The following is a 10,000-nucleotide window of genomic DNA, read 5'->3' as shown; positions in this document are numbered from 1 at the left end:
TTAAACTTAATTTAGGGATGCCAACTGGTGCTGCTCTATTGCGGACGCTCATATGACGCTTCGATATATATATATATATATATATATATATATATATATATATATATATATATATATATATATATATTCTCCTTCAGTCTTTCTCTATATCTACAAAGTGATCCGAAAGTTACTCCCTATTCCAAAATAACTAGAATTTATTATTTTTTTTTACATAGGCATCACAAAAAGACTAAAGGTCAAGGCCAAAAGGTCACTCGAGGATAAGTGTTAAAGAGTGCACAGTAGTAATTGGACAATATAGTAACCGTTAGTAATGGAAATTCGGTAAATTTGTTAACTTGAAACGGCTCATCAAAAACAAGTTTTCTTTTTATATCTGTTCTACTAAGTTGTTTTTTTTTAATTTTGAAGAGAGAATGCGTAAGGCTTTCTTGTTAAATCAATTGATGCGCCTCATGGTCGACTTGAAATTTTTCTACTCATAATCATTGATCAGAGAAATCATACTTGAATAAGGCATTATAGTTATTTAGAATGTAGAAATTCCATTCGGATCTTCCTGTATGTATCTACAAAAATGAGAAAAATTGTGTGAGGATACTTCCAAACCTATATACTCAACGAATTTTAGATCTACAGACATGACATTTGGAATGTGAAAAAGTATTTATTAGTTTAATGACGCAAATTTGAAAAATAAAATGTTCAGATGTTCATTGGAATTTTACCCGTTTGTCAACTCTTTCACGAATGCGCATGCGTGTACTGTTCACATGACCTATTTGTCATATAAAGTATAAGCAGGTTGGAAAACCCCCTTTAAAAGTCATGTCCAGCTGACCTAATGGTAATCGTACTTGACTCACTGTCTTTAGGTTTTGGTTTCGATCTCAGCTCGAGAATTTACTTTCACTTATACTACGTGAAATTTAAAAAAAAAAAACCTCAGGGTACTCGCATGCACATGTCTCAGTTTCTTTACGTATTTTTTCACTTCATCTCTTAAATAAATGTTATACCACGTGCAAGAATGCTGCATTAACTAAAATATAATATTAATTGGTATTTCACGACCGGAGAACGCTGGATGGCCTGCTAGAATTATATATATATATATATATATATATATATATATATATATATATATATATATATATATATATATATATATAATGTATCCGCGTCCCTTTTTTATTTTAACTTTCACCATTTGCGGAAACAGACGGAATTTCTTGTTTCAAATGTTACGAACTCTGTTCATGTTTTGAGGTTGCAAAATAAAAGACATTCAGCTCTAGTAAAGTATTGAGCACATTTTATCTTTCTTTTCACTTTGACCTGTTTATATATATATATATATATATGTCTGTGTGTGTGTGTATGTTGACTTCGTCGTCAGGAATTCAGGACATAAATAGGTAGATAAATAAAAATGAAGGAAACAATTCATAGGAAAATAAAAATGAAACGATAATTTAGACAAATGGTTGGCCTAGAAATAAGTTGGAATCAAAATCTCTAGGGAAGGTATAGTAATGAAATGTTAGAAATTTAGTCTAAGGTTAAATTCTATTAGAATAGTTTAATATTTTTTTGTCGGAAAAGAAGAGTTCTTTGCCGATTCTTTTAGAAATCGGAATATTAAAAAATGTCAACTAAAAGAATGAACAATGCCAATTTGAATTATATTGTTTAAAAATAGGTTAGATTAGAATTGAGGATTCTTTTTTTGTCAAGAGTGTGTTGGACAAACATACGAATAGCCACGTGAATTAGTCGCGTTTGGAAACACAATTCTGGCGATTTAGACAAAAGGGAGATTCTCAATAGGTGATCTAAGAGTTAGTTAGGAAGAGAGGTCAGAGAGTTGGGTAGTCAGTTGGCAGAGGTCAGAGAGTTGGGTAGTCAGTTGGCAGAGGTCAGAGAGTTGGGTAGTCAGTTGGCAGAGGTCAGAGAGTTGGGTAGTCAGTTGGCAGAGGTCAGAGAGTTGGGTAGTCAGTTGGCAGAGGTCAGAGAGTTGGGTAGTCAGTTGGCAGAGGTCAGAGAGTTAGGTAGTCAGTTGGCAGAGGTCAGAGAGTTGGGTAGTCAGTTGGCAGAGGTCAGAGAGTTGGGTAGTCAGTTGGCAGAGGTCAGAGAGTTGGGTAGTCAGTTGGCAGAGGTCAGAGAGTTGGGTAGTCAGTTGGCAGAGGTCAGAGAGTTGGGTAGTCAGTTGGCAGAGGTCAGAGAGTTGGGTAGTCAGTTGGCAGAGGTCAGAGAGTTGGGTAGTCAGTTGGCAGAGGTCAGAGAGTTGGGTAGTCAGTTGGCAGAGGTCAGAGAGTTGGGTAGTCAGTTGGCAGAGGTCAGAGAGTTGGGTAGTCAGTTGGCAGAGGTCAGAGAGTTGGGTAGTCAGTTGGCAGAGGTCAGAGAGTTGGGTAGTCAGTTGGCAGAGGTCAGAGAGTTGGGTAGTCAGTTGGCAGAGGTCAGAGAGTTGGGTAGTCAGTTGGCAGAGGTCAGAGAGTTGGGTAGTCAGTTGGCAGAGGTCAGAGAGTTGGGTAGTCAGTTGGCAGAGGTCAGAGAGTTGGGTAGTCAGTTGGCAGAGGTCAGAGAGTTGGGTAGTCAGTTGGCAGAGGTCAGAGAGTTGGGTAGTCAGTTGGCAGAGGTCAGAGAGTTGGGTAGTCAGTTGGCAGAGGTCAGAGAGTTGGGTAGTCAGTTGGCAGAGGTCAGAGAGTTGGGTAGTCAGTTGGCAGAGGTCAGAGAGTTGGGTAGTCAGTTGGCAGAGGTCAGAGAGTTGGGTAGTCAGTTGGCAGAGGTCAGAGAGTTGGGTAGTCAGTTGGCAGAGGTCAGAGAGTTGGGTAGTCAGTTGGCAGAGGTCAGAGAGTTGGGTAGTCAGTTGGCAGAGGTCAGAGAGTTGGGTAGTCAGTTGGCAGAGGTCAGAGAGTTGGGTAGTCAGTTGGCAGAGGTCAGAGAGTTGGGTAGTCAGTTGGCAGAGGTCAGAGAGTTGGGTAGTCAGTTGGCAGAGGTCAGAGAGTTGGGTAGTCAGTTGGCAGAGGTCAGAGAGTTGGGTAGTCAGTTGGCAGAGGTCAGAGAGTTGGGTAGTCAGTTGGCAGAGGTCAGAGAGTTGGGTAGTCAGTTGGCAGAGGTCAGAGAGTTGGGTAGTCAGTTGGCAGAGGTCAGAGAGTTGGGTAGTCAGTTGGCAGAGGTCAGAGAGTTGGGTAGTCAGTTGGCAGAGGTCAGAGAGTTGGGTAGTCAGTTGGCAGAGGTCAGAGAGTTGGGTAGTCAGTTGGCAGAGGTCAGAGAGTTGGGTAGTCAGTTGGCAGAGGTCAGAGAGTTGGGTAGTCAGTTGGCAGAGGTCAGAGAGTTGGGTAGTCAGTTGGCAGAGGTCAGAGAGTTGGGTAGTCAGTTGGCAGAGGTCAGAGAGTTGGGTAGTCAGTTGGCAGAGGTCAGAGAGTTGGGTAGTCAGTTGGCAGAGGTCAGAGAGTTGGGTAGTCAGTTGGCAGAGGTCAGAGAGTTGGGTAGTCAGTTGGCAGAGGTCAGAGAGTTGGGTAGTCAGTTGGCAGAGGTCAGAGAGTTGGGTAGTCAGTTGGCAGAGGTCAGAGAGTTGGGTAGTCAGTTGGCAGAGGTCAGAGAGTTGGGTAGTCAGTTGGCAGAGGTCAGAGAGTTGGGTAGTCAGTTGGCAGAGGTCAGAGAGTTGGGTAGTCAGTTGGCAGAGGTCAGAGAGTTGGGTAGTCAGTTGGTTGGTTGATGAGTTGAAGTCAGCGTCTCTTGGAGGCACGGGGGGAGGAGTAAACCAATGTAGCCATACAAGTTGAGTGTATGACGTCATCGCCCGGCCGATCAGATGAATAAAGAAGTCATCATTATGTTGTAGATGTTGTCTTGTGTCATCCTTCATCACGAACGAAAGGTAATTGTGTTTATCATCTTATAATAGACATTGTGTAATCCTTCCAAGTTACGTGCCCCATCTTGTCCATCACAAGTAATGTCTAGAACTGCCGTTGCATATATTCCCTAGTCCGGTATTAATATGAACTCCAAAAAAGTTGCAGTCGCCATGTTGTAATATATATAAATGTCATTATCATTCAATCTGTGTTATACGAACTGTTGGTACGAAGTCCCCAAATATAAGAAATGTTCTTTATGGAAGCAGCAATACAACATTAGAAAACGATGTATATATACACATTATTCTTCTTTGAACGTTATCAGAAAATAAACACGTTATTCGTAATTTTGTCAGTGATCTTTCTCTCCATTTGTCTAAACACTTTTTAATCGTTTACATACACCGTATACACTCATAAATTATGTAGTATATCAACATATATCATGAAACACACTTGGGGTGTGTAAAGGGTATATGTATGCAGTCTAATTTAATGTAAAATCTACCTTAAAAACAAAATATGGCTGAGGACAGTAAGAGAGACGTCTTTATAAAGTAAAGCAAATCAAACAATAATTAGTTATAGATCTTGGCCAGCACTAGTGTTTTAACTTTTCTCTATTATGACAACAAATTTAAGGCATGCCATTTTAAAGCTGCATTCTTCTCATCAGAAGAGGAGAAATAGCCAGAATTATAACTTTAGAAATAAAAATATTGCTTCATGACATCAGCCTAAACAAAGGGAAATAATAACACACATACACACATGCGCATGTATATCGAATGATTGACGCCGCCGTTAAGGGGACAACATGGTATGGTAGGTGTGCATGTAATTGTATGGCAATGGGTCCAAAATTCATAACCGTTCCTCTGCTGTATCTGCACTGCCTGGGTTCTGTTGGAAGGAGGGGCGAAAGACTGACGGGAAACAGTGCTGAGATAAGCAGAGAGAACATACCCAACCTGAAATTCCCAAATGGTTATACATTTAAGTGCTGACCAAGTCAAACTTTTTTTTTTTTTTTTTCTTCTGTAATCAGTTGTTGGCTGGGCTGTATACGTGATAATGATAATACATATATATATATATATATATATATATATATATATATATATATATATATATATATATATATATATATTACCCATTAAGTTTTTAACTATTTTATTTATAGATATTTATTAATTTTTTTTTACGTAAGCAAATATTATCCAGGAACATATGTTTCTGAGTATCACCCGTCGTCAGTATTGCTAAATTGGAACAATACTAAAAGATACCCGGACACATGTTCATGCATAAAATTTGTGTACATAAAAACATTTAATGTATATTTTAATGAAAATATTAGAATATTTAAATAATGATAATAATAATACTAATAATAATAATAATAATAAGAAGAAGAAGAAGAAGAAAAAGAAGAAGAAGAAAAACCTAAAAAAAAACATAGGCAACGGAAATGAACAAAAAGTAGGAAAGTACTTTAAGGCATAGGTACTCTTTACAATAATATACAACAGAATCGCTACCAAAAAAGAGAAATCAGCCAATATATATATATATATATATATATATATATATATATATATATATATATATATATATGTGTGTGTGTGTGTGTGTGTGTGTGTAGATTACTAGATCACATATAGAATAAATAGCTAATATGAATATAGCTTACAGGAGCGTAATGAGTATTAGTTCTTTTATGAAACGAACAATTTCCTATGATGTATTACAAAGATAATTTAAAAAAAAAACAAACAATTAAATTAACATTTCAAAAGAAGCAATAAATTTTATCCAAATTTAAAAATGTGCAGTACATTTGCAAAATGGCCAGTGATGATTTATGAAAACCCATTTATATTCTTCGTTTGAATGTAAATGTTTTTGAAATTATTTATTCTATCAGATAATTTAATTTCATATAATTCTCTTTCAAGTTTGATATTTTGTCCTGCAAGAATTGTTTACATCTTTTTGATGCGCAGGCAAGCGTTGAGTTGTCTTATATTTCTGGCGTCGCAGGCGATTTTTGTTTTGTTTTTGTTTTCTTTTAAAAAAGCTTATATCGACAATTCCAGTTGTTTCTCTTACAACTAATGGCGGATTACAACTGCAATGCACTTCCTGACCACAAACGATAATGTCGTGCTAAATTCAGAAATATTGATGATAAAAAAAATCCTGTGTTTATTAAGCACTTTTGGATAAAGATATAATAAAACTGCCCTTAAGCGATGTTAATGTATTATATGCGTATATATCCGCGAACAAACCCGTTGTTATTAAAAATGTGACGTGCAAAATTTTGTCTGCCACAGTTACACCACATTCTTTTCCACATACTTAAAATCTGTTTTAGCTCACAAGAACCTTTGGATTAGAAGCATAAATAGGATTGTATCATGCAAGAAGAATCTCCTAATATGTTATATAGGTATGTGACTACATTATATATAACTGGACACACACGCCACGCACCCCGCATATATATATATATATATATATATATATATATATATATATATATATATATATTTATATATATTTATATATGTATATATATGTATATATAATAAGTCGATTAAAAACAAGATCGTTAAAATACACCCGAAGCACTTTTCGTTCAGACTAACTTTTCAAGGGTATAAGTCTTAAAATTATTATTTTTTAGAATATTTGGTAGTGGAATTGAGTAAGAGCGGAGAGGAGGTTATAAAAAAACTGTGACTACCAAAATTATTCCACTACCAAATATTCTAAAAAATAATCATTTTAAGACTTATACCTTATAGCATTTTACTTACTTGGTTTATTTGTAGTTCTTTCTAAACGGCCACATTCTTTAGGGCATATGGACAATCAAAAAATGTTGTGGTACTTACCTGTAAAAAAAAAAGAAATAATATTTAGTTTTATATGCAAGACTAAAAATACAGGTCAGTTAACGGTTTGAATCAGTGTTAATATGTAAATAAACTGTGCCAATAAAAATAGATGGAACAAACTCGATGAAATATACGAACATCAACGAAAAAATACGAGTAAGAGATAGAAAAATATAGAAAACTTGAAAAAAAAACAGAAAGCTGATATAACATTTCATACTTATGTTTTGATATATGCTCATATGTAAACCTTGTCACTAAGAAAAGCATAACATTATAGTCAGCGGTAAGTTGTGAAATTAAAACATTCTAGAACTTTGAGTAGCGTATTTTATCGGCATGTATTATAGCGCTTAAAATGCACGCATTAGAGAGTTCACCTCCCCAGTAAAAATCCCCTACAACCTGACCGCAAAAATGTTTGCTTTGTATATGCTGAATAAAGAAATACGCTTTTTTTTTGTATGAAGTCTGCCTAGTGTTTGCTCATTCGTTACGGGAAAACTTGAAAATTATAACCCGAGTTTTACACATTGTCTGCCAAACGCAATGAATGCACAAAGCTGCAAAGCGTATGCAAATAAATGTTTTCTCTAGGGCTTGTTGAAGTACATCTGAAGATTGTTGTATCCTGTACAGAGGCATTGTGCTGGAAAATATGGACACTATCATCTATTTTAGCAGTGTCTGCAAGGTTCTGACAAATGTGTATATTTTATTGTTTTTTTTTTGCTTTTTACGACTATAAAACATGTGTTTCTCCAGTGAATCCGCGTCAGCCATTTCCAGAATGCTATTTCCTTCCGCCTATTTTGACATTGCTGTCGGATCTGATGGACAAGTTATCACTATGCAAAGGTGTTTATGTCTATCGTAAAATAAATAAACTAAATACAACCACGACTAAAATATTGATCGATTTTCCAATCTCTATATATATTTTAAAGAACCGTAGACTCACGCACGTCTTTGTAAAAGCAAACTGTATTTCAATCAAGTTATCGGTAAATATTTAAATGTTCCTTTTAATTTTCTACTTTTTCTGATTTAGTACGAATACAGAGAAGGAAATTGAAGTTTGTAATTTGGGCGCATCCAGCTGTCAAAAATGTAATCTAATATATTAATCTCACTTTGTCTGTCTCTCTGTATGTATGTAATGTATGTATGTATGTGTGTCTGTCGCCTTTCTTCAAATTTCGTCTCGTCCCAGATGCAAGATCGAGCTGACAGCGTTCAGTACTTCAAGAGATTGTATTTTTGGTGTAGATCTTTTTAGACGTATGCAATCGGTTTAAATAATTGTTAGGGGTCCAAAAAGGGGTTAAAAAATGAGAGAAATCACAACTTGGTAAGCGTAGCACAATGGTGTCATTCTGCGCATGCGTACGTTCTGTAAAACATACATTTATTTAGTTAGTTATTTCACAACAGTTTCAAACCAGCTGTCTAGTAGGTGCAGTGGATATTGTCTATTTGGGCAATGTTGTATTCCGTGTTGATTTAACAAATACTTCAAGGAAATATGCTCAAGCAGACTTACATCCGTGATATTTCTCGACAAAAATACACTCGAACAAATATATAATCAGTTAATTTTTCTTTATCCATCTTGCTGTCTCTAGATAGTGGAAAGTATTTTACACAATTAGCTTCTTTCCTAGAGTTGTTAGAATTTGGAGTTCTCTCCCCTCCTCCTGTTTCACTGATTGGTTGGTTGGTTGTTTTTGTTTTACGGCATATCAACCCTTTTCGGGGTATTTAATGCCGAATCCAAAGATTTTGAAGAAAATTTTTAATAGAATATATTTGTTTTCAAGTCATTTTCTATTTAACCAATAGTTGGGACTCTAACAGGTACTACCACTCCGGGTCAGAGTGGACCTGGGAGCAATGGTAATTAAAGGGTGGCTCCACACTCCCCAAAGCCCACAAGCTGGGGCCTCACCACTGGATATAGTTTAAGGTCATATCCAGGACCCCCATTGAGGGATTTTTACCCTCTGCAGGGGGGGGGGGCAGTCGGTGTATTCTAATGCCCCACCGACAGGGCCTCCTGTTTCACTGACGGTTCAATTCTGATTAAATAAAAAAATAATGCATATAAATAAAGAGCTACGTGCTTAACTTCGCGACCTGGCCTCTTATCTGCAGTAGTCTTTTATGCCGCAGTGACAAGATGTCTTGTTGAGCCGAATCAGAGAAAGCCTGCCTCAGTTCAAAATGATTCATCTCACACTTACAGATTAAAACTATATCAAATTCTATCAGATCAATATATTGGTAAATTAAAGCAGTTAAAGTTAATTCAATGCCTAAAACTTAAGTCACTAATTTTGCCCGTAGCTGTTATAAGTGACGGATTCCTTATGTTAGAAATAAGTAGAATTAAAAAGAATTTTTGAATTTCGTTTCAAGCTGTCGTTTTGGTTATCGTACCTAACTCACTGTATTTTGGTTTTGGTTCCAATCCCAGCTAGGTTATTTATTATTTACTTACAAGATGTGAAATGCTTAGAAAAAAAGTCATAGTACTCGCATGCATATGTCTCATTTTCTGTATGCATAAAAATGTAATATTCATATGTATTTTACGACTGGGCAGCGTCGGGCGACTTATTAGCATATATATATATATATATATATATATATATATATATATATATATATATATTCTCTGGCATTGGAAATTAATAAAAAGGGTTTGAGAGAACACACACAAATAATTTTAATATAAAATGTATAACATATAAAAATAATAAACACGGTGCAATATATGTAAGACTCATATTCGAAATAAATGTTAAATATATTTACGAACCTATAATAAATATTAAAAAGATCGATATTATATTATAGGATTGTGATAATGTTCCTTCGATGTTTCTGCTAATGCGCGTGGTGATGGAAATGTTAAGTTGGACGAGACACGGCTCGTAAGTCCGATTCTAGCTCTGAAATCTCCCATGCATATCTGAGATGATTCTGAAGCAGAGGTGCTGATTGCACTATCTTTTCGGATTTAGTGTTTTTTAATCGGGTTTCGCAATCTAAGCAAATCTTTGTTGTCGGCAGTGCGCCAAGAACATCTGTTTTAGGCTAGGTTTTACCAAAAGTTGGCTTCACACTACACTTTTTTAGTTGCACTTTCAACTCTCACAGAACTGCTTCCGATGTCTACCTAATTTTTTTTTCTTTGGACATCTCAACTTGATCTTTAGTGAA

At 36.0% G+C, this 10,000-nt stretch overlaps 1 protein-coding gene across 4 annotated transcripts in view; it reads right to left on the bottom strand.

Moving 5' to 3' along the window:
- LOC145241553 (uncharacterized) overlaps window positions 1-10,000 on the bottom strand; it is an 811,530-nt gene that overhangs the window by 134,158 nt on the left and 667,372 nt on the right. The window contains exon 3 of one of the 4 annotated variants that reach the window (XR_013862576.1): window positions 6,552-6,772. The exons of the other annotated variants lie outside the window; for them this stretch is intronic. The gene's annotated coding sequence lies outside the window, so the exon portion shown is untranslated. Of the gene's footprint in view, window positions 1-6,551; window positions 6,773-10,000 lie in introns of those variants that run through there. 4 annotated transcript variants of the gene reach the window in all.

The sequence above is a fragment of the Euprymna scolopes genome, chromosome 20 (assembly GCF_053919585.1).
Source record: "Euprymna scolopes isolate OS-2025 chromosome 20, ASM5391958v1, whole genome shotgun sequence".
In the NCBI taxonomy this organism is placed as follows: Eukaryota; Metazoa; Mollusca; class Cephalopoda; order Sepiida; family Sepiolidae; genus Euprymna; species Euprymna scolopes.
Note: the sequence above shows the minus strand (reverse complement) of the source record. Positions and strands in the feature narration are given on the sequence as shown.